Raw genomic sequence first — 25,789 nt, forward strand, 5'->3', positions numbered from 1 at the left:
GCAAACTCATGGCGACTATGACCTTGATCTTTTTAGGATCAGTCGTCGCAATCCCTATGGAACTGACCACATGGCTTAACAAGAGCCCATAAGGGACTCCGAAGATGCACTTCCGTGGGTTAAGAGCTATGCAAAATTGTCTACAATGCTCAAAACACTTCCGCAAAATGATCAACTGTTTACCGCTTATGGTGGCTGCCCCCAGATTGTCAATGGACACTTTCAGCTCCTCTAGGGAGATGTCACCAAAGGTCTTATCGGCTGTTCTTTGCCACGAACCAGGTGCACTACACAACCCAAATGCCATCACATGGTACACAAAGGTACCGAAGACTGTAAATAAAAGTCGTTTTTAGCTTGTCTTGCTCAGCGATCGCCATTTGGTTATACCCTGCAAAGCAGTCCATAAATGAATAGATTTCCCTAGCCTCTAGTTGATCCAAAATTTGGTCAATAAATGGCAACGGGTAGTAATCTTTAACAGTCTGCTTATTCAACTCTCTAAAATCTACACAAAGATGGATTTGATTATTCTTATTCTTCCTTATCACAATTGGTGAGCACCATTCAGTATGCTGAACATGGAAGATCAAACCCACTTTCTACAACTTCTGTAGTTCCTCGTACAACCCGTCCCTTAATTCAAAAGGCATACGCCTTAGTTTCTAACGTACAGGGCGGGTACCTTCCTTTATAGGAATAGTATGCACAGCTATACTGGGAGGAATACCCCGAAGTTCATCATAGATCCAAGCAAAGATATCGTGGAACTCTCAAATTAAGGACACATAATCCTCTCTTTCTTCCAAACTGAGCATGGACCCTAATTTAATTGGTCGCGAATCATTTAGCGTACCAAGATCTAGCTCAATAATGTCTGCGTCTCTTATTCGATCATGAGGCTCTATCGGCTCATTCAAGGTTATCTTTGATAAATATCCTCTATAGTGGATCCTTCCTTAGATCCATTGCTCGATGATGTCTCACTACCAAATGGATCATCTACTGTTTCTAGTTCAGTGGAGGATAGTGGAGCTCTCTCACTCTGAGGAGACTCAGGGTAAGCATCTACTATTACACGATGGGCACCTCGACCTAGAATCACTCAACCAGTGGGTATATCGACTTGACAGTCTGTCTGTAGAATCCATGGCCTACCTAGCAAAACTCGATAGCTAGGACGTCCTGCAAACCTTATCACCCTAAAGTCCAGATAGCATTCCATGCTCACAACTGTAACATGGACCTTAGTAATGCAACCTTCTGGTTGTCTTAGACTATCATCAATGATCCTAAGAAGTGTGGAGCCGTCTTTTTGTATCTCTAGACCTAACCTCTCCATCAAGTCTGAACTTATGATATTGACGGAGGATCCAGTGTCCACGATAGCATGCTCCCTCCACTTATATTCCATCCACATATGCTAGAACCCTAGGGCAATGCTTTTCAACATGATCGAATCAATCTTCCCCCACTCTAGCTATGCCAAAAGGTTCTACTATATACCCTATACGCAGGATTTTCTTGAATTCCTTGCATACTCCTGGAGAAAGTTTAATCAATTGCAGGAGATTCACGTCTACAAAGGGAACTTGCTAGATCAAAGTCATGGTAATTAGCCAAAGTTCTCTTCTCGTGCCAAACCAGTCTCTCCTTTGGTCTTTCAATCAGCTTTGGTGCCTCTTTTTTAGCCTTTACCTTCTTTCTTGGAAATCCTTTATCCTCCTCGGGATTGACTTTACTACCAATAGGTCTTAACGGTCCACCTTCCTTATCAGGATTCACGACTCCTTTTCCCTAGCATCTTTCTTAGGGCTTCCCTCGACAGGTTTTACAATTCCTTTGTCACCCTCTTTAATCTTTTGACCTCTTGTTACGGCTCGTAGATTATAAGTTTTAGCATCATTGACACATACAGCCTCAATAAGGCTGACTCCACTGCCATGAGGTAACTCCTCTACAACAGCCTTTCCTCTTTGCAGTATTTGCCTTAGTCCATCGTCTTGCTGGAGATTATTCTCTTGTGCGCGATGGTTAACTGGGACCTGGTTGTTTACTCCCTTGTTGGAGAGAACTGATCTTACTCCAACAGGTAGCAGCTAAGTGGCCAAACTTTCTGCAAATATCACATTTGACATTCGGGCAATTCCTAGGGAAATGTTGGCCACCACACCACTTACAGCTGAATCTTGAGGGGCCACCCTCTTCAGGGCGTCGGCTCCCTATCAAATTCTGTTGGTTCTTAAGGAAATTGACATCCACAGCTATTTGTTGATACTGTTCAGAGATCATATTGGTGTAGTGCTTCATCATGTCCTTAACTTCACCAAGGACATTAGAAGCACTCGACTCATAGCCACGATTGTTAGTCTGTCGTCCCAAGGGCCTAACCACTTGATTAGGAATCGGTCGCTAACCAATTGGGACAACATTAGGATTCATTGTTTGGTTTCCACCACTATTTAGTGAGGCCGCTTGACTAGCCATAGGCATAGTCATGCTAGGATAAGCTGGTAACATAGGCAAATTCGACATGATACTCCCTCTGCCACCCGTATTTAACATGGGGTCCCCTTGACTCCCATTGGTCAAGGCCAAATTATTACCATTCCAATTTATCTTTGCTGCATAAGCTACTTGCAAGCGTGACTCTACTCCTTCTGCTTGGGTAATGGCAGTGTCAATATAGGCCAAAGCAACACTACTCAGCTACACCTGGATATTAAAATCCAATTCATGTAGAAAATATTACAATTGTGCAGCTGTTGGAATGGGAATATAAGCGTTAAGTTTGCGAAGAACTTGCTTTAGTTTCTTGGCATATGCCTGGACATTATCATTTGGCTCTTGGCATGCTACATTCAGAACATACAACCAATATTGTCCACCCTTCTTAGGGGCAAAATATCTACGGAAAGCCATAAAGAATTGGGCACTGCTAGTTATGGTTCCGGCTTCTAGACCATGATACCACACCGTCGCTCTTCCTTTTAACTTCATGTTGAAGAACATCATTAGGTGTCCATCGTCTTGGATTCGATAGTTGAACATGAGCGTTTGGAACTCCTTTATGTGGAGTTCTCCATCTTCTTGTGCTAACCCATGGAAAATGGGCAACAGTGCTCCTAATGCTGGTAAATCCGGTATACTACTGGAATCGCGATAGGTTGTGCAATGGCTACAACTGGATTGACAACACGAGTTTGTGTAGGCAATACTACACCCCCACTTATTGTGGGTTGATTAACTGGAATTAGGGAAGTACCAAGACTTCCACTTACACTCGAAGAGCTACTCATAACACCTAGGTTACTAGAACCACTGCCACTTATGCGTAATGGGCTGCTCCTTTGAGGAGAATAGCGTCTTCCAATCTCCAACCGCCGTCTAGCCCTCTTAGCACGTTCTGCTTTTTGTATTTCAGCTTGACGGTCCTTGTTAGAGGACATAAACCAACTATTTGGTCCCTAAAAACCCTTGATTTGAGAACCACCACTTGTTGGCGGCTCCCGACAGACGCACCATTGATGGAACCTAAAATGGGCCCGCACTAGCTATAGCACTAGCCGGACCTCTAACATGCACAAGACAACCCCACGGCCTCGTGGTCAACATCACCTTCCCAAAAACCCCTTAGAGGAGGTATCCCACACATATTGGCAATAAGCAACACGTATTACACACAAAGGAAGCACCCTCCGCGACTGGTTGTCGTGGCTCAACTACGACTCTCATACACCTCAGGGATTGGCCCCAAGATGCATCGCTAACACATATAACACATACCAAAGAGACTCCACTCTTGGTACCAATATTATATCGTTCCAGGAATGTACCAGTCCTCATGTACTTGTCCCCTTGGAGCCACCATCTAGACCTACAGCTTGGGTCCCTCACTCTCTCTAGCGTGGGTCATTTATATTCAACCAATTACTATGCATACCAGGAATAGATACCACGAGTATGATTTATGCAATGGTTGATGATTGTGCACAAACAATTATGGTTTGAAATCATCCTGTGTCATGCGAAAACATCCCTTTTAATGAATTTCCACTAATACACAATGCTTCGTTGTATTAACCTAGCACCAAGGCAAACCTCGTGCTGCTAGATTCATTATTTTTTCTAATAAACCACCTCCTAAATGCTATGCATAAAGAAAACAATCAGAATTTTTATCATTTCAGCGTTTAAACGGTTGTATAACATCATCCTCCCCCTTACCGTTTAGGTTTTGCTGCGTTGCATATGTGTAGAGGGTTTTTAATGTCATTTTTTTGTATGTAAAAGAAATAAATAGGAACTCTAACACAAAGGACAAGACCAAACTGAGGCTTAACCTCATGCTTCAGCCCCGTCAGACATTCACATACATAGATATTATTTTTCCATATTTTTCAAACACAAGAAACCCATTTTTCCCTATTTTTCTCTATTTTTCTTATTTATTTTTAATAGAAAATAGGTATTTTCTGGTTTTCCTCTGATGACTAATCATTTTAACTAAAACTTAGCATTTTCCCTTATTTTATCCCATGTCCATTCATTTTTTCCCACTCAAAATCAAAATAACTATCATTTTCCATCAAAATTAGTGTTTTTTCGAGTTTTGAAAATTTATAATTGATGTAAATCAATACGGGTTCTGCATAGCAGTGATTGCAGCCCTCAAACATAATGCAAGGAACATTCAAATAAAATTTCAGCCCATGTGCACACCATTTAGACCATGAAAAATAAAAAACAAGCAAAATTCTTTCATAAAATAGAGCATACCGCCTTTTTGCGTGTTTCGGGTTTTTTGAATAATTAATTGGGACTATGTATCGACCCACCACCCATGGATTTCAGCATAGATCTTCAGTCTTCAGCCTCATCAGCCTCTTGAAGCAATCCAATGACGGTCGGACAAGCATCCTTCACTCGATTCTCTTCTTGATTCTTGCCACATGAATTGCCTTTCTGCAGAGGAGAGAGAGGGAGGAGAAAGAAAGACTGGTTTTTATCTCTTTTCTCAGTGCATCATTCCTTGATCCATTCATGGCAATGGAGAGTGAAGGATAGAAGCATCTCAGGGCCAAGAGGATTCCTCATGTCTTTGACTGATCACAAAATGATAAAAAATGGGGAAAAAATGGGTCGCCAAAAACTGACACCCCCTCCCCCCATAATGTTTCATTTTGTGAGCTTCTTATAAGCTCTCAATTAGAGCTTAAGCTTAAGACCCAAATTATCTAGTTCATGGCTTTTACTTTCACACTTTCGACAAGTGGTTTTTCCGCTTTTGGAGGGGTAAACGGCATCGGATTCGAAATCCGTCTGGATGGATGATTCCGTGGCATCGAAATCTACAAAGCTAGGCCCCGTCACGCTCTTCTTGGCTTCCAGATCTAGTATCCGCTTCACAACCCCGAACCTTGCGGGGATTAAATGGGGGATCAAACGACCTTGGAATTGAGATTTGAGACTTGCGTTGGATTCCTGACGTCATTTTGCATCTAGGAAAGCTCCAGCTCAGCCATCTACCAGCGTTTTGATTTTCCATGAAAATTAGCACTAGCGCTTTAGGGACTTGCCGCTTAAAATCGTACTGATTGCCACCGCTGCCTTCGATGAAGCCTATTTTTCCCTGATATTCGTAATTTTTGGCTATTTTTAAGCACTTCTCGACATAAAAAATCATATGTCACTCTCCTAAAGTGTCCTCCTGCGATTCCGCTGTGTACCTCTAGAGCGCATCATGCATCTCATGCTCGCATATGCACCTACGCAACAATCTGTCTTGCCCTAGCCTATATAGCTGGCCTACTATCAACTGATAGGGTTGGATCTTGAGCATAATTCGCCTAAGTTGGGCTTTCTCTATCATTCGTTCAGGTAGTCCATGCTCAAGCACTTGGACTATGTCATCTGCCCAATATGGTGTCAAGTTGGCTCGAAATAAATCTCTCTCGCTGGATAGGCTAAACAAGTGCACATCTAGCAATTCATCAGCGATGCCTTGTCCAGCGGCCTCTCCCATGGGGATGCATGACATGTGGTTGGCCATGTAGTGTTGCTTTCCTTTTCGTACAACCACGGAGAAGTCAAATTCTAAAAGAAAAAGGAGCCATCGAGCTATGCGTCCTATAGCACGAGGTTTGTTTACTAAATATAGCAAGGCTTGATGGTTCACAAAGAAAGTGAAAGGCATAGCTAATAAATAATGCCGAAATTTCTTCATGGCAAATACCATGGCCAAACCTTCTCTTTCTGTTGTCAAGTAGTTCATCTCGGTCTCAATGAGTTGTATGCTAGCAAAGCTAATTGGATAGTCGAGATTGTGTTTGCCACGTTGGCACAACACTACCCCCACAATGAATTTCGAAGCATCAATATGCACGTGGAAGGTAAAGGTCCAATCTGGGGCTCGTAGAATTGGTGCTGTGGTTAGAGCCTTTTTCAATTCCTCATATGCACATTGGCATTCTTCGGTCCATTCGAATATAATCAACAGTTTGTGCAGAGGTCTAGCAGTCAATGCATAATTCAACACAAACCGTCGATAATACCCCGTATGTCCTAAGAAGCATTGAACTCCCTTATAGTTGGTTGGGGATGGAAGATCAACAATGACCCTAACTTTCAAAAAGTCTGTGGCAATGCTGTTATTCGACAACACATGCCCTAGGATGCATCTGCACTTTACCCAAATCTGGCACTTTAAGGGATTCAAAGAGAGATTATATAGACGACATTGTTCAAGACTGCTCGGAGTTTGTCTAAGTGTTCTCTCCAGGTCGAGTGAACACACAAGTTGTCTATGAAGACTTCTAACTCTTTCCTGAGCATGTCTTTAAATATAGTGCACATAGGCGTTGAAAGGTGGTTGGAGCGTTAGTCAACCCAAAGGGCATGACTATGTAGCCAAAGACACCCCACTCAGTGGCGAATGCAGTATTATGCATATCGTCAAGATGCACCTGCACGTGATTGTATCGAGAGAAGCTGTCTAGAAAACTGTAGGCCTCTTTGTCCACCACTCTCTCAAGCATGTGCTCGGTGTATGGAAATGGGTAGTTGTCCCTCTTAATGGTAGTGTTCACCTTCTTGTGATTGACACACACTCTAATCTTTTCATTTTTCTTCATTACAATGACTATGGGTGACACCTAGTCTGTGTGTTCAATTTCGTAGATGAATCCCACTCTCATAAGCTTGTCAATCTCTTCCTTGATTGCATGAGCATGTTTTGGATTCATAGGGTACGATTGCTACTTGACCGGCGTTGCGTCTGGCGTCATGGGTATGTTATGAGTCACTACACTTGGATCTACCCCCTTAAGAATATGTCTATATATTCTCGCAAGAGAGCGACGAGACTTGTCTCCTCTTCCTCTGTCAAGTCTTTGGCAATAAAGACAGGTCGGGGTGTCTCCCCTTCTTGGGCTAGGTTCACCTCCTTGACTTTGGCAGGTCCCTCGATGGGTTCACTTGCTAGCCCTTAACGTTTGGTGCCTAGCAAGATCACTACCCTATCACCCTTCTTGAACTTTGCAAATCTCTTAGGGAGGTCTTGTGGTTTTTTTTGTTTATCTACTCGTGCATCCTTAGGCTATTTTGCCCTTTCTTCCTTTAATCTTCCACGCCTTAGGTGGACGAGTAGGACCCCCTTGGTATGTCTAGTCTTGGAAGGCCTAGGTATTTAAGGGCCCTTTTTGAACTAACTTTTGATTCAGAATCAAACTCCCCATATTTGCTAGAAGAGGTAGCCTCTCCCGGTGGTCACAATTTAGAGGGTAACTCTGTTCTAAGCACTGGCATGGTACCTGGTTGGGTTAGGTCTGCTTGTTAAAGTCTATGGCTCCCAAATGTTCCAACCAAGCACAGTCACAATCCACGCGCATGACTCCTCGCTCTATCCTGAAAGTGTTCTTTCTCTGTGGCTTGGAGTATGCTCGTATCTATTCTCTCTCTCGTCCTTTAGTGTCGTATTCTATGGTATCTATCTCACCCTCACTCTCATAACTGAAGGAGTGGCAGTCATCATATTCGTCATCGGAAGCATCTTTGTCTGACTACTCGCCATCTGCTAGGTCTTGGTATGTCTCGTGTCATTGATTGGGGACTAGGGCCCAATTATACATGAGGTTTAGGTCATGCAACCTTTTCCATTGCCACCTTGGTTCATCTAGGATATCTTAGAGTGGCTTGAAATTTGCTGCTGGATTGCCAGCTACTAGCTTGCCGGTTAAATACTCTAACATTTCCTGGAGTTCTCTCTTGTTGTTTGGCACTTGGAAAGTGACAGATTTGGGTCTTCTGCGAAGATTTCTTGCCATCATGCAGACTGGTACCGAGGGTGTACCCTTGGGCTTGCCAATCATTTTAATGAATTGTTCGTACTCCTCATTGTCCAAGAATAACAGGTCAATGGTAGCAAGGACATCATCCAATCTTGCTCGTCTTCAAGACATGGGATATAATTAGTCAGGGGCCCATAGGATTTCTTGATCTGAGCATCATCCTTAAGCATCGTGGAAATGGCATTGAGGTTGACTGGTGTAGTCTTCCAGGAGTCTATTTCTACCCTTACAGTTTCTCTTTTATTGCCTAGGAGGATGAGACCATTCCCCCAATCTTCGATCACTCTGGCATTGTGCATCCAGGGTCAGCCCAATAGGATGTCGTAGTCCACTCCCTTCCTAAATATAAAGTCAACTGAGAATTGGACTCCTGCGATTTTCACTCGCAAGTTTTTAAGCACCCCGAATGGCTTCACTTTCATTCCGTTAGCTAATGTGACATTGAACCTAGCAGTCTCGATAGGTGGGTTGCCCCAAGTCTGGAGCACTGCTGCGTGGCTCAGTACACTAACTCCCGCCCCTGTGTCTACAATCCCTTTCCTTGTTGTGTTTCCTAGGGATAAGACCGATAAGATCACATGCATCTCGGTGCCTTCCCAAAAAGCATTAATGTGCAAGGGCTTAGGCACAAAGTGCAATGTCAAACTCAGTATTGCATCTCTGCATCATGTTCTTGTAGGTCTGTAGCAGCTAGATCTCATGATCCTTCAAGCCACTACTTCAAGTCTTGCCATAGGGTCGGATGCTGCCTAAGCAGATCTCCCAGGCTTAGCGTCATAGGGGTGGTCACTAGAGTGGTGAGAAGGTCACTGGCTGCTCATCTTTCTCCTATTTTGGATTGTCCTAGCTAAAGGCCGTGACTGATTTGCTAGCCCATAGTGTTAAGGCTTTGCCTAAGTGGTATTGCTTATGGTGTAGTCGCATCTCTTGATTTTGGTCAAGGGGGTAAGACTAGCGTACTTATGCTGGAGAGATCCTTGATCTCATCCTCTAAGATGGGCTCAGCATCTTTCAAGTGTTCTTGGGCCTCCTTTACCAACTCCTTCACTTGTCGATGGCCTCTAGTTGGCGCTTCGGGTTGGGTGACCTTAGCACTTCCCTTTTCAGCCATCTTTGGGGTTGATGTCTCTACCTCAGTGTCAATGACTTTCTTTCCAGCAGAACCTGGCAGTGATATGGCGGCCTGCTTTGTTTGTGCACGGGTCATGACATGCAATGGGATAGGTGTAGCCTCCCCATCGAGATTCTTAACATCGAATAGCCCCAATGGGGCGGATGGCATGTTAGCCGAACTCGAGGATGGTTTTCACTTTGGACAATCAACGAAGAGATGAGTGATTCCACACTCAGGGCACCTTAGGTTAGCCTTGTCTCTATTTTGTTGCTTCCTTTTAGGACAACGTGATGAGATGTGCCCCAGGTGATTGCAAGTCCAACATATGATTAGTTCTTGGGTCTGCCCTCCTAGGTCTCTACCTCATCCCCTACCTAATGCCATCATCGGTACTGGTCGATAGTCCATAAGGAAGTTGGTTTGAGTTCTTGGGGCTCCTCTACTTTAGCTAGTCATCTACTCGAATGGCTTCTTTGAACACCCTAGCTAGCGCAACTCATTACAAGCTCAAGTTGCCTGCCAAGGCTTTATAAATCTCCTCATTTTGTATTCCACTAATGAATACCATCAACAATGCTCTTTCGATCGATCGTTTGCCCATTGGGATTCTCTTGAAGAGATGCCTCATGTGGGTCACATAGTCACAAATGTCCTCTTTTTCTTTTTTCTTGACATTCATACGCTGTACTAGAAGGTTTTCAGAGTATCTGGGCTCAAAAAATCTCTTAATGAAGAGATTTTTGAGGCCATTAAAGTTCGCTCGCTTTGAGGCATCTAGACTTGTGTATCAAGCCCGATCCTTGTTACCTAAGCAAAAAGCCTGAATGCTTCAGAGCACTGAGTCATGTCAGTGAGATTGTTGGCCTCGCAAACCTGCTCGAGCTGCTCTAGAAGCTGTATGGATCATCATGAGGCTAGTGCTTATTAAGCTGCTTAGTGATAATTGGTATCTTAGACTAGCTCTTGGAGCCTTGGTTTACCCCTAACCCTGCTAATAGCGACATCGCTAACATTGTAGTGCTTTGCTATGCCTGCTGTCTTGTCTAGTAATCGCTTCATGAGAAGCTCACTCAGCATCAAGTATCCTTCTAGGGCTCTCTCATGGTCAATTCAATTCATGCCTGCTAGGTTCAGCACTTATTGTACCTCTATCGTCTCTGCATTCTGTCGCAGGCTCTAGTCTGCTGGTCTTGGTTGTATTCCACTATGCCTCGTAGTGCTTTGTGGGCTAGCTTCCTTTCCTCCTCTAGGTCAGCTAACTATGAGTTTCTCGTTCTGTCCCTGCGGTCTGAGCTTTCTTCAGACATGGTTGCATTCTCGTGCTCCACCAAGCTGTCGATAAGGTTAAGTAGGTCAGGTAGATCCATGTCTCTATTGTTGTTTGCTTGGGGCTTCGATTGCCCGCCTATGTCTTGGGATCTTCTCCTATTGGTGGGTTCCTTAAAGTTCTTTTATCTGAGTGAGTTCCTTAATTATTTCATACAATCCTCAAATTACCTCGACTCTGTGTATGTGTGTGTTCTTTCATGTGCACTTGTGCTCAATCAAGCTTTCGGTTGTTCTTAGGTGTACTTCAAGTGTTGGAAATCAAGGTGAGTGCGAAGAGCAAGTGTCTAAGGGGCTTACACACTCTCATTTCTTCTTAGGCATGATAGGCTTGTTCAATCAATTTCTGGCCATCTTGATAGGTTTTAGGGTTTCTTGTTGCGTCGTCTTACTCGTTTTAGGTTTGTTTTGGGGTCTATGACTCCACTAGCTGCCGTCAAGGCACTGACTCTCTCAACAATCTACTCAAGCTACTAAGTGGCTACGTCTTGCGAATTCGCTTATTCCTTGCGCCAAAATCGAGTTCTGGGCATTGGGATGGCTCAAAAAGGTTTGTGCGATTGAAATCTAGCTGGGTATAGTGCAAATTTCCAAAAAATTTACAAAAATCTAACTCAGCCCAACTCGTTTGAATTGCAGGGGGCCGAGTGGTGGATTCGGATAGGCCGTGCCGAATAGGAATAATGGTCCAATTCATAGCTTAAACGGCTGAATGGACGTGGCCAAGTCAAAAAGGGCCGAGTGGAAATGGCAAGTTGGTTTGAACTGAATCAAGTTGGCTGAGGGCTGAAATACAAACAAGGCCGAATGGTATGTTTGGACAGTCCGAGGCACAAGGTCCGAGGGCCAAATTTAAAGGTGTTGGCAGAGTTGTGTGTTCGGACATGCGGAATTGGCCAATTACAAGAGGACTGAGGGTTGATTCTAGGACTTGGCCGAGATGCCGAGGATGATTTCGTTAAATCCAACGATCCAAGCAATCACAAGGCACACAAACTTCCAAATCACAACAAGGATATAGGAGGAAGGGTCAAATTGAATCACCAATGGAAGCTCTATCTCTCTCTCTCTCTCTCAATGCTAGGGTGAAAAATGAGCTCTTCTATGGTCTCCTGACCCTTAAACCCCTTCTCGGGCAAGGTCTTGCTATCCCTAATCACTCACTTACTGACATTAATAATTTCAAACACTCTTTTTTCCCTGTTTACCATGATTTGTGCCATGTTTTATAGTAGTAAACCCTATACTTTTCCAATCCGATTTCTTAATCCTAACCTACACTAAATGCAACAAGAATCGCAAGGAAATAACTGAAATGATTTCCCCTTCTTTTCCAATTATCAAAAAACCAAAATAACCAAAATACTTACTTGTATCAAAGATTAAAAAACCCAAACTTCCTATCTATCTCAAGCTCCGTTTCGGGGATGAATCCCTTAATTTGATGCTTGATATGAGGTGTGCAAGTGCTCAAGCTTGAATTTGTTGGTCCCGGCAATGGAACCAAAATGTAGAGGGAGCTCACACTCAACTGCCAAGACCCATGGACTACTTATTGTTTCAAGCATTTCAAGCAAGCTCTAATGGCTCTCTCACCTAGCCGATGCGCCTTCAAACTTACGACTGTAGTGAGCTTACCCCAATGCCGAAATGAGTTGCCTCCTCCCTCGCACACACCATAGCTCCATGATCCTAGATGCTAGCTCAAGCATCCTCAAGCCTCCTCCATCAAGCTCCATCCACCATAGCTGTGCGCGCACGAGAAAAGAGACGAGAAGAGAAGAGGAGATGGTGAAGAGCTTTAGCCTCTTGATCCCTCACTCCCACACACTCTCACACTCCCTCTCTCAAGAGCACGCACACAAGCAAGGTGAAGATAAGAAGAGAAGAAGAGAGGAATCTATTTAGCTACACACCAAAGAATGAGCTTCCATTCACTTTTTGAACTTTATATACAAGCCCTAAAATCCCATGAGCACCCATCTCTTTTTACATGACCAGCCATTGTGGCAAGGTCCTTTTTCCTATTTCCCTCTTCTTGCCTCATGCCTTAAGCCTACACCCATCTATTCTTTTAAAAATGGCACAGGAGGGAGCCTATAGCTCTTTTACAAGAGTTTTTAGAGTTTTTTGAGGCACCTTCCATTAAAAATTGTACTTTTTGCCTCAGCTTAGCTTTAGTGGCCGCCTCTATTCCTTTGCTCTTTTTCTCTCCTTTTTCTACTCTTTGCTTCATATTTCTGCCATCTCGAATTGAGGTAATGCTATCTTGAATTGAGGTTAAGAGCATGGTCTTTAGACAAATTGAAGGGGAATAGATTAGAGTATCGTGACTCATAACATTTCCATGACCTCTGATGCAACACCAAATAGGAAATGACCATATGCAATCTCATATGCAATGAATCCTAAGCATACACACACCATAAAGGAGGAGATTAATAAGCTATTGAAGGCATGATTCATTTGTGAGATAGAGTATATGAACTGAAAATCACCCATAGTCATAGTCAGGAAGAAGAATGGGAAGATTTGAGTGTGTGAACTACAAGAAGGTGAACGTAGCCACCAAGCGAGACAATTACCTATTGCAGTACACAGAATACATGCTAGAGAGGGTGGCAGGAAAGAAAGCCTATAGCTTTTTGGATGGATTCTCAGGTTATAACCAAGTGCAAGTCCATCCAAACGATAGACACAAGATGGCATTCACCACTGAATGGGGGATGTTTGCCTACATAGTCATGCCATTTGGACAAACAAATGCCCTCGCTACTTTCCAATGCCTCAACTGTGCCTGAGAGCGGAGTTTTGATGCCGAGAAGTGCTTAAAAATAGCTAAAAATTACGAATATCAAGGGAAAAATATTCAACGTCGAAGGCAGCGGCTCCAGCTAGGACGATTTTAAGCACCAAGTGAAATACGACTCTTAAAAGGCACCCGAGCGACACTTGTTGATTTTTGATAATTTTTCAGACTATCGTGCGGGTTGTCAGGAGTTGTCGGCCAATGCAGGATGTCAAGCCGGATGCGCAGAAATTTACAGCACTCGATTTGGACACCGGACGGGGAAATGGCCAACAAAAGGGGCAAGATTTGAAAAGGTGGACATTAGAGGGGCCAAGTGGGCATGACCTTTGGGAGCCCCAAAACTTAATGTAGCATGAAATGTCTCATGAAAAAAGAAGATGCAAGTGTGGAGAGAGAACACACCTGTAGGCGTCGAAAATTGCGCCTTGTATGTTGATGATCAAGGATGGGGGTTGCATACAACCCATACAATAGATCTTGGGCCTTGATTCCCTCTTGTATGCTGATCATATCGCCGTCTCTCGCTCGTGCAATGATGGCTTGGATGAAGATTTCTAATTTTATTCTTTCCCTCTTCTCCCTCTCTCTCCCTTAAGGGGCTATTCTTGTGTGGAAGAAGACAATGAAGAATGATGGAGGAAAGCTTGTCCGGATGAGACCGGATTGCTTCCGGATGGTTGAAGACATGAAGAGTGCTGCTCTTGAAGATGCTGAGCATTAAATGCATGCTGGAAATCAGTCCCGTAATCAAGACCAAGAAACCGAGACCTGAAAATAAGCGGTAATGCTATTTTTATAAAGGAAAATGACCTTTTTATAAAGGAAAATGGCCGGAATTAGTGTCAAAATGCATGAAAAACACACGTTTTAAGGGTAAAATTGGGTTTTTTGCTACATAAATGAGAAATATGATATCTCACACCAACTAAATCTGAGTTTTTTTCTGTCAATGGCCATAGCCCACAATCAATTCTCATTTTCAATCATTATTTATTAAAGAAAAATAGGGAAAAATGCCCAAAAATGGGAAAAATGGGTTTAAAATTAGGAAAAAATAAGAAACGGGCTGAGGAAAATTAGGGAAAATTATATCTATGTTTGTGCAATGTATAACGATGGAAAAGCACGAGGTTGTCCTCAGTTTGTCCCTTTTTCTATGTTTTGTGCGTATTTATTATTTTTTAAAAGGGAAAAATGCATAAAAACCCTATCTAACCGATCAATGATGCAAAATGCTAAGAGAAGGATGAGGAGGGGCTGAAACGCTGAAAGATAAAGAAAATATTTGATTTATGTATTACACTTGGCATATAGAAAACGGTTTAAATAAAGAGGATGGTAGCATGGGTATATGGCTCGGTGCCTCCTTTCAACACAGTACGTATTAGTGAAATCCATTGAAAGAATGCTTTATGCACTATGCACGATGCTGATTTTTTTTCTTTTGTCTGAGAACATAGCAATACACGATTTGCATTAGGCATAATAATTAAAAGGTATCAGAAAAACCTCCTAGATGCATGGCACCTGTCTTCCTTAGGTTGTGACCAACGATGAGCGTGAGAGGATGTCCTAAGCTGTAGGTTAGCTATTGGGTCCTAAGGGGAAAGTGTAGTGAGGAATGGTACATCCTGGAATGTAAAATATTGGTACCTTGAGAGGAGTATGTGTGGAAATGTTCTATATGTTTAGCAGCGCATCAAAGGGCCAATCCGTGCGATGTAGGAGAGCTGCAGTGGGGCTCCGACTATTAGTCGGTGGAGTGCCTCCTATGTGTGTGTGACGAGGCATTATGCCTATGAAATTTGGGGTTCTCCCTCTGAGGAGTTTTAGGGAAACGTTGGACTATAAACTATAAACGCATAGATTAAGCTTTAGGGCAGTTTGTCCTTTAGCATTAGATTGACGCTCCTGGTCCACGAGGCCGTGAGGGTGTTTGTGTGTCATGAGCATGAGATCCGGCTAGTGCCATAGCCAGTGCCAGCCCATTTTAGGTCCCATCAGTGGTGTGTTTGCCGGGAGCCGCCTATAAGTGGTGGTTCTCGAATCTAGGATTTCTAGGGACCAAAAGGAAGCTGGTTGATGGTCCTCTGACAAGGACCATCAAGTCGAAATCCAAAAAGCAGAACGTGCTGAGAGAGCTAGACGGTGGTTAGAGATCAGAAGTCATTATTCTTCTCAAAGGAGTAGCCCAGTACGTATAAGAGGCAATGTTCTTAGTAACCCAACTGCTCTACATAGTCTGTTAGGTGTAGGAGGAAGCGTAAGTTCTTCCTCTCTTCCACCAAGTCTACCCACTTCAAGTGGGGGGGTGAATACACCCGTTCAAGCTCCTATTGTTAATCCGATTGTCACTATGGCACAACCTATTGCAATTCCTACAGGGACGCCAGATTTACCAGCCATAGGAGTTCCCTTGCCCATTTTTAATGGGTTAGCGGAAGAGGATGCAGAATTTCACATTTGTGAGTTCCAAAGATTGATGTTCAATTATCGCATCCAAGACGAGGGACATCTCATGATGTTCTTCAATATGATGTTAAAAGGAAGGGCTGCGGTATGCTATCACATCATAGAGTCTGGGACCATAACCACAATTGATCAATTTTATGCAGCTTTCCGAGCGGAATATGCCCCTGAAAGAGGTGGCCAATATTGGTTGCGGGTCTTGAATGTAACACGCCAAGATCCTCATGAGAATGTGAAAGTATATGCCAAGAAGTTGAAGGAAGTATTTCATAAGTTACAAACTTACATTCCCATTCTGCCAGCTGCCCAATTGCAATACTTTTTGCATGGGTTGGATTTTAATATCCAAGTACAATTGAGCAATGTGGTCTTGGCAGATATAGACACCGCTATTACGCGGGCAGAGGGAGTAGAAGCATGATTACAAACGGCCTACTCCTCTCGAATGAATGTTAATGGGGGTTTAGTACCTGGCGGTAACCTACCATTGACGAATGGAAGTCAAGGGATGCCTATGACTAACCCTAATGGGAGAGGGAGTATGGTTCAGAATGTACCTTTGCTGCCAACTCCTCCCAGTGTGACTATGCCTATGGCAAGTCAGTTAGCTCCACCAAATTTTGGAGGCCAAGTTTTGAATTCTAATGTTGTTCCTGTGGGTCAACAGCCAATGCCAAATCAAATTGGTAAGCCAATGGAATGACGGGTCGATGATCGAGGCTATGAGTCAAGTGCATCTAATGTCCTTGGCGAAGTCAAGGATATGATGAAGCATTATACCGACATGATTTCCGAAAAATATTTACAAAAAGCTGCCGACGTTAATTTCTTGAAGAAGCAACAAAATCTAATAGGGAGTCGACGCCCTGAAGAGGGTGGACCCTCTAGATTCAGTTGTAAGTGGTGTGGTGGATAGCATTTCCCAAGAAACTGCCCAAATGTTAAATGCGATATTTGTGGGAAGTCGGGCCATTTAGCTGCTACCTGTTGGAGTAAGATTAGTTCCCTCCAACAAGGGAGTAAACAGCCGGGCCCTGTTAATCATAGAGCGCAAGGAAATACCCTGCAGCAAAATGATGTACCAAGGCAAATATTGCAGAGGGGAAAGACCACTGTAGAGGAGTTGCCACAAGGCAACAGAGTCAGCCTTATTGAGGCTGTGCGAGTCAATGATGCTGAAACCTCTAACTTAAGAGCCGTGACAAGAGGCCAAAAGGCTAAAGAGGTTAACAAAGATAATGCAAAGCAGGTTGAGGGAAACCCTAAACAAGGGGATAAGGGGATGCAAGTCCAAAATCCTAGCATAGAAGGGGGACCGCTAAAGCCAGTTGACAGAAAAGGCGACCCTAAAAAAGATAAAGAAGTGCCAAGAAAGAAGGCAAGAGCTAAGAAAGAAGCACCCAAACCGGTCCTGAGACCAAAAGAGAGGATGGTTTGGCAAGAAAAGAGAGCTCTGGCTACCTATCACGACTTTAATTTAGCAAGTTTTCTTTGCGAAGTTAAACCAGATGTGAACCTCTTGCAATTGATTAAATTATCTCCAGGAGTACACAAGGAACTTAAGAAGATCCTGCGTATTGGGTATATCGTAGAACCTTTGGGCATAGTACGAGTAGGGGAAGATTGGTTCGATCATGCTGAAAAGAATTGCCCTAGGGTTCCAACTTATGTGGACGGAATATTAGTGGAACATGCCATTGTAGACACTGGATCCTCTGTCAATATCATGAGTTCAGAGTTGATGGAGAGGTTGGGTCTAGGCATCCAAAAGGACAGCTCCACCCTTCTCAGAATGGCTGATGATAGTCTAAGACAACCAGAAGGTTACGTTACTAAGGTCCATGTTACAGTTGCAAGTGTAGAATGTTTCTCGGACTTTAGGGTGATAAGATTTGCAGGATGTCCTAGCGATTGAGTTTTTCTAGGGAGGCCTTGGATCTTATGAACGGACTGTCAAATCGATATACCCACCGGTCGAGTGGACTGAATTAGAGACACCAGATGATCCATCTGGTAGTGAGACATCATCCAATGATGAATCTAAAGAGGGGTTCACTATAGAGGATATTTACCAGGTAACTCTAAATGAGCCGATAGAGCTGCAAGATAGGATAAGAGATGCGGATGTGATTGAGTTGGACCTTGGCACGCCGAATGATTCGCGGCCAATTAAATTAGGTTCCATGCTCAGTTCAGAAGAAAGGGAGGACTATGTGTCCTTGATTCAAGAATTTCGTGATATCTTTGCTTGGAGTTATGATGAGCTGAGGGGCATTCCTCCCAGCCTGGCTGTTCATACTATTCCTGTAAAAGAAGGTAGTCGGCCTGTGCATCAGAAAGTAAGGCGTATGCCTTTTGAATTGAGGTTACGGTTTGTTTGAGGAGTTACAGAAGTTACGAAAATCTGGTTTAATCTTTCCTCTACAACATACAGAATGGTGTTCACTAGTCGTTATCAAGAAGAAGAAAAACAACCAGATCCGATTATGTGTGGATTTTAGAGAGCTGAATAAGCAGACAGTTAAGGATTACTATCCGTTACCATTTATTGACCAGATTTTGGATCAATTAGTGGGTAGGGAAATATATTCGTTCATGGATTGCTTTGCAGGATATAACCAGATGGCAATTGCAGAAGAGGACAAGTTAAAAACAACTTTTATTACTGTCTTTGGTACTTTTGTGTACCATGTGATGGCCTTTGGTTTGTGCAATGCACCTGGATCATGGCAATGAACAGCAGACAAGACCTTTGGTGACATTTCCCCAGATGAGTTGAAAGTATTTATCGATGACCTGGGGGCAGCCACTGTAAGGGAAAGGATGTTGGTTATTTTAAGAAAGTGTTTTGAGCACTGCAGACAATTTTGTATCGCTCTTAACCCACGGAAGTGTGTCTTTGGAGTGCCTTATGGGCTATTGCTAGGTCATGTGGTTAGTTCAGTAGGGATAGCAACTAACCCTAAAAATATCAGGGTCATAGTTGCTATGAGTCCACCATGCACTCCGAAAGAGGTTCACAGCTTTCTGTCATCAATAGGGTACTATCGAAGGTTTATAAATGCCTTGGTAGAAAGAAAGTTGCCATTAACAAGTTTATTATCCTTTAGCTGTCTATTTGAATGGAGCGACCCTTGTAAGGTAGCTTTCGAGGATGTGAAAGAGGATCTAGTAAAAGTACCCCTTTTAAAAGCACCTAAAAGAGGCGAGGTATTCTACATATTTTTAGCAACCACCATGCATAGTATCAGCTCTGCTGTTTAGTCCAAATTTGGGAGGAAAAGTGGTATCATCCGATAGCTTTTTCTAGTCGAAAATTGGGCATTTTAGAGATCAATTATACCTACATGGAGAAGTTGTGTCTTGCGATGGTCTTTGGGACTAAGAAATTTAGGCACTATATCCTCTATGAAAAGCTAGTGTTTTATACAAAGGCGGAAGGGCTTAGATTGCTTATGAACAAGCTACAGCCACCTGATCGTTTGGCAAAGTGGTTAATCACCTTGCAGGAGTTCCATTATGAGATTAAGAGTAAGCCACCGAGGTTGCAGGGTATTGTAGAATGCCTTGTGGATTTCGGGGAGCCGAAAGAGATTTTGGCTGAAAAAAGTGATATTGAGGAAATGTTTAAAATTGATACAGCTTCTATCCCATCTTGGTATGCTGCTATTACGCATTATCTATCAACAGGAGAGACTGGAGTTGGTTTATCAAAGTCAGAAAAGAGAAAAATCAAACAACACGCTTTGAAGTTTTCCTTGATCTCAGGGACACTATATCGGCAGGGTGTTGATGATATCTACCGCCGATGAGTGATGCCTGACAAGGTTCCTTTTATCTTAGAAGAGTGCCATGACTCTGCATGTGGAGGTTACTTCGCGGGACGGTTGACGGTGCAGAAAGCTTCACGAGCTGGATATTAGTGGCCGTCCATCTTCCAAGATTCTTTTGAGCATGTTAAGAGATGTGATACCTGTCAAAGACATGACAGTAGAGAGAATAGGAAATGCCCACTCACGTCTATTATGGCTATCCTTCCATTTGAGAAGTGGGGCATTGACTTTGTGGGTCCTATTACCCCGTCGTCTACTACCCAGAAGAGGCATATTATAGTAGCAACTGATTATTTCACAAAATGGTCAGAAGTGCAGGTGACGAGGCAGGACAATGCAAAAGAGACTGCCAGTTCTCTTTTAGAGCAGATTATTTGCTGTTTCGGTCCACCGAAAGAATTAGTGTCAGACCGTGAAACCCATTTTTGAATAAAGTGATAAGAAGCTTGACTGAAGCTTGGCAAATCAAGCATAATAAAACGACCCCTTATAATCCGCAAGCAAATGGGCAAGTCGAAAGTACTAATAAGTAGCTTGTGGGTATCTTGTCTAAAATAGTCTCTGAGAAGAAACGGGACTGGGACATGAAGTTATATGTGGCAGTATGGGCGTACAATACAACGTTCAAGCGAGCTATCGGCCATACTCCATTTAAATTGGTTTACGGGGAAGAGTGTGTGTTACCCCTTGAGATTGAATTGCCAACCATACGGTTTGCAATTTACCACTCTTTGGGGGATGAGGATTCCCTCTTTGAACGTTTCACGACCATAGCCCACCTAGATGAGCTGAAGTTGCATAGCTTATTAATTAGACAAGGCACTATCTCCTAGGGTGGTGGAATATGTCATCAAGATTTTAGCTAGTTTGGGAAGGATATGGCTAGAGGACCGAAGGAGGCACCCCACAAGGTGGCGGAAGGAACCTATCAATACTGGGAAGATAAGGTGATAGAGGTAACTTGGAGGGTAGAAGGATATGAGGCACAACCAAGGTGGAATTAGAACATCTGGGACTCTAGCTCGGAGGCTTGGATTGCCTTCTACAGCACCCTACCTTATGGGCTGGATGATCCTATCTGCATGCCCTACCCAAGAAGTATTGGAGTTGATTTTAACCTCAAGGTGCATGGTAGATACAACTTTCCTTTGATTTATAATGTAAATGCCTCAATCCTTGAAGAGAGCTTGATTTTTACCAAAAGGGACCTCCACCCCTCTATAATAAGTTTCTTTAATGATTTCTCCTAATGCCCTAACCCTGCTTTCATCACCAATTGTAATTACCTCCACCTACTATGAGTGTTATTTAAAAAAAAGTCTATTGTGGAGAAAGAGCAGCTACGATCCCTCTTTTAAAATATAAACGCACTCCAATTTTTTTGTAAAAGAGTGCTAGGGTCCCTCTTATGCAAGTTGTAAAGAGCAGATGGGCATAGGTAAATGCATAATGTAAATAGAAGGGAGTAGGAAAAGAGGATCTTGGCAAGATGGCCAATCATGTAAAAAAGGGGATGGGTGCCCAAAGGGATGAGGGCATGTATAAAAGCCAAAAATTGAAAAGAGAAGCTCATTCTTGTGTGTGGAAAAAACTAGCTCTCCTATTCTCTTATTCTTCTTGTTCTTGCTTGCTGGAGCATGTGCTTGAGAGAGTGAGTGTGAGGGAGTGGGGGTGAAGGACCGTGGTGGAGAAGCTCTCCATATTCTCCTCTCTTCTTCTTCTTCTTCTTCTTATTCTTCGTGCACGTCAATGGAGTATGGAGCTTGGAGCTTGAGGATCGAGCTTGCACCTTGGATCGTGGAGCTACCAGAGCTCTTGAGGGAGGAGGCAACTGGATTGAGAATGGAGGTAATCTCACTACACTCGTAGGCTTGAGACTACGCACGACTATATGAGAGGTATCCATTAGCATTTGGCTTGAAATGCTTGAGCAATAAGCGGTTTGTGGGTCTTGGTGGTCAAGCGAAGGCTCCTATAACATTGGAATCTATGGTAGTCATGGCATTGAGTAATGATCATTCTAAAGCTGTAACACCATGGAAAATTACAATGAAATTTAGTTGTGTTTGAAACATCCCATGTGGTGGGTCACCATGTTGAAATATTAGGCCTTGCAAGGGCATTGGAACCCTTAGTTGTTAAGGAAAAATTTTTGCTTAAAAGGCACGATCCCCAAGCTCTAAGTAATGTTGATATATTTTCTTTAGGTGAGGGAAAAAGCTCCTACATAAATCAATTATGAAATTTCCTATGGATGGCTAAGTGATTGGAAGATCATTTGAGAAAGGATCCAAATGACATGTTGAAAGTTATAGGACTCCCTAGACTACTCTCCAAGTTGGTAGGAAGGGACATTAATGGGAATATTAACCTCCTACACTGATAAAGGTGGAAATGGAAGACATTAGAGATCCTGAGATGTTGGCATGGGATTAGGTCAATATGAATATGAAGATCTAGATGACCTAGTGTTGATCCCAAAGAAGATGAATAAATGCCCTCCTCGTTATAGGGATCTCTTAGTGTTTTATGGGTTGGTAGATGAGGATCCAATGCTACATTTGAAAGAATACGGTCTAACTTGCCTTGCGAGTGGGTTTGATGATATACATCTGATGCTTGTGTTTTCAAGTACCTTGAAGAGAGAAGACAAGAAATGGTATAGGAGCCTCCCAAGAGGGTCAATAAGAACCTCTGAGGAACTATGTAACAAATTCCTAAATGAGTATGAGAAGAAGGTTCCCACGACTTTGGTCTTGGGGGATAGCTTGCACAAATTCATGCAAGAGTCATATATCTCTATCAAAGAATATGCTAGATCCTTTCATGAGAGATCCTAAGTCATTAACTGAGGCTAAGATGCACACATTTGGCTATGAGCAGTATATTCAGAGATGTTGAGAAAAATTTTGACTTTATTTCCACTCATTGCAAGTGCATAGAAGTATCCAACCTTTTCTACAAGGAGATGATTCACTTGCTAATACCAAGACAACCTATGTGGGGGACATTGGTAGTCAAAATCTCCAGGCATGCAATGTGAATTCTATGTGTTTGAATGAGCACGTAATTGCTGCGCATAATCTTTTTACAACTAGTCCAAGCGATATATTTCCTTAATCAGAAAATGTGTTATGTGTATTTTGGGGATTTTTCTTTTTTGTTTCAAGGATCAATACTCAACGCATGAAGTCCCAAGATCAAGTTAGGTATGTTTGGGGAGGTTTGAGAAATTGTCCACATCTTGTGATGACATTGTCGGGCATGTAAAAAGATGTTTTAGAGGGTGGTCCTAGTGATCCTGTCCTTCTAGTCTACTAAGGAGTTGGTATTAGAAATCCTTGTTAATTGTGGGGTAGCTAGAGAAGGTTACCAAATAAAAGAAGAAAATTATAAATATGTTTGAACTATATATAATACGGATGTGTGTAAAAATAGGTTATAACCCCTATAGTAAGGAACTTGAATAAAGAAAGAAAAATATCAAAGTATTAATGTTCATTGTCTTGCGAAGGCGTGGTAGGTTCTTGGGGGGGATGAGTTAGAGTCTTGGGGCCAAGGCCTTGTCTTCCTCTGGGGGTGGCATTTTTTCAAAAAGAAAATAAGGATAGTTGGAGCAAAAATAAAAGTGAGCATGAATAAAAAGAAAAATCACGTCTCCTTGCAAGAGCTTGATAGGCTCTTGGATATTGAGATTGGACATGAGACTGATGGTGTATTCTCCTTGGGTCATCACAATACGCTCAACTCTCTCCTGTTTACACATCCAAGTACTAGATAATAAAGAAATGAGACTATGATAAATGAGAAAATAAATAAATGAGACATGCTATAGGAGTACTTGTCTAGTAGAAGTTCTTGGTCCAATTATCTTAGGTCAGGTAGGCGGGTCAGACCACCACTTAGGATGACCCCTTTGATAGCTCTTTTAGTTGATCTATGTTGGAGAAATCGGTTAGCAACTAGCTTTTTAATTCTTTATCAAATTATCCTTGGCCTAGCCCTCATGGAATTCATATCTCGATTTTGTTAGGGGGTAGGGTGAGAGCTGTGTAGTGTTGTATTGTGTATTTTATTTGAAGTAGCTTGATGCTCTTTACATTTTGTGTGTGTGTAGATGAGTTCATGGGTTCGACGAGTTGAGTCACCCTATCCTTTCGTCCCCAAAGAGCATTGATTTTAAGATGGAACTGAAAGCGGTAGAAGTGGTCACAAAGTTGTAAAAATAGTGATTTCGATGAAAAATGTATAAATCATAAATTGAGGAGCTAGAGTTTTCTTAGGTGCATTTTGATGTCGGGAATCCAATGTAAGTGTTCCTTTATCAATTTGAGGCCATTTGACCGCCCATTAAATGTCCATAAGGTTTGTTGTTATAAATCACCTACCTCATCTAGAGGCTCAAAAGCAAGTGATAGAGACCAGGATAATAGTTTTTTATGCAAGGAAACCTATCTAGTTGGATTGCAAATTTGAGGCCATTTCCCCCTTCATTTGGCCCAAAACCACTTTGTGATAGTGTGAATGTGAAGAAGATGCTAATTAATGTTTAATGAAGATTAAGAAGGCAACTAATGCAAAAAACTCGATAAGATGGGGGGATGCATTTTTTGGTGCACCCCTTCGTGGAGAGAAATTGGAAATTTTCAATTTGTTGAATCACAAAGAGAAACCTTGATAATGAGATGCTGAATTTTGTCACTCCAAATTGTTGCAACAAGCACGAGAAATTATGCATTCTATTGAAAGTTCATATTTTAGTAATTCTCTCTCCTCTTTCTCTCTCTCCATAATTACTATTTGTATGGGCTGAGAGGATGAAGAGGAATAGTTATCGGATCATGGCAAGATACAAGAAATGGAGCAAGGAAATGTGAAGGTGATCAACAATGGCTATGCGATGGTGTCAATAGCTTCATTTTTGAAATACGATGTATCATGTTTGTGAGATTTAGTGTAAGTACCAATTTTTTACATATTATGGCGTATCTCTTGTGTTTATTGTGGAAAATGGTTGAAAATGTTTGAGTTATGCTTGTTAATGTCTAAAATAATTAAAAAATCAATCACTTTTAGTCATTTACATAAAAAAGATCAAAATCGCAAAACTCAGATGTAAGATTTAATGCAAAAATGGAGAATTTATTGGGTTTTGAAAGTTCAATGTTATTCACATGGAATAATAATTGATATCCTGATGACCACAGTCACACTAGTCACATAAATTAAAAAGTTAAGAAAATTTTTTACTTTTTATTCAAATAAGTTAAAAACTATAAAAATAGTCTTTTTGAAGGAAAAAGATAGGAAAAATTAGTCTAATGCGCTTCAAATGATAAAAAATTAAGAGTGTATATATGGATATACAATGAGGATAAGGTGTGATAACTTGCCACAATCTACCTCCATTTATGTATAAAAAGTACGTATTTATTGCTAATTCATTCAAAAAATGACGACAAAATCCTTTTACACCTATGCATGAAAGAAAAACCTAAGTGACAGGGGGAAAGGACTAGAAAGAGATAAGATTTGAGTAAATTTTGATTTTATTTTATATTAAGGCATATAGGCTTCTGTCCTTTTAAGTTTAAAGAGAAATATTAGCACAAGTTAGCCTAGTACTATCCCTTTGCAACACAACATAACATTACAGAAAAGAGATCATGAAAAGACTATTTTTTCATAATAATTGGCTATTTTATAATTGAATTGTGTAATGAATGAGACCTAGGAGAGAGAAGAGAGAAGAAAGAAGACTATAAAGAGGAGAGAGAAAGAGAGAGAAGAAGGGAGAGAAAGACTAGTAAAGGAGATAGAAAGATAGGAAAACAGAGAGAAAGAGAAGGGAAGATAAAGAGAGACTTGATGATTGATAAAAACTAAT

The sequence above is a fragment of the Lygodium microphyllum genome, chromosome 25 (assembly GCF_053477565.2).
Source record: "Lygodium microphyllum isolate KBCC chromosome 25, Lygodium_microphyllum_v1.1.10, whole genome shotgun sequence".
Lineage (NCBI taxonomy): Eukaryota > Viridiplantae > Streptophyta > Polypodiopsida > Schizaeales > Lygodiaceae > Lygodium > Lygodium microphyllum.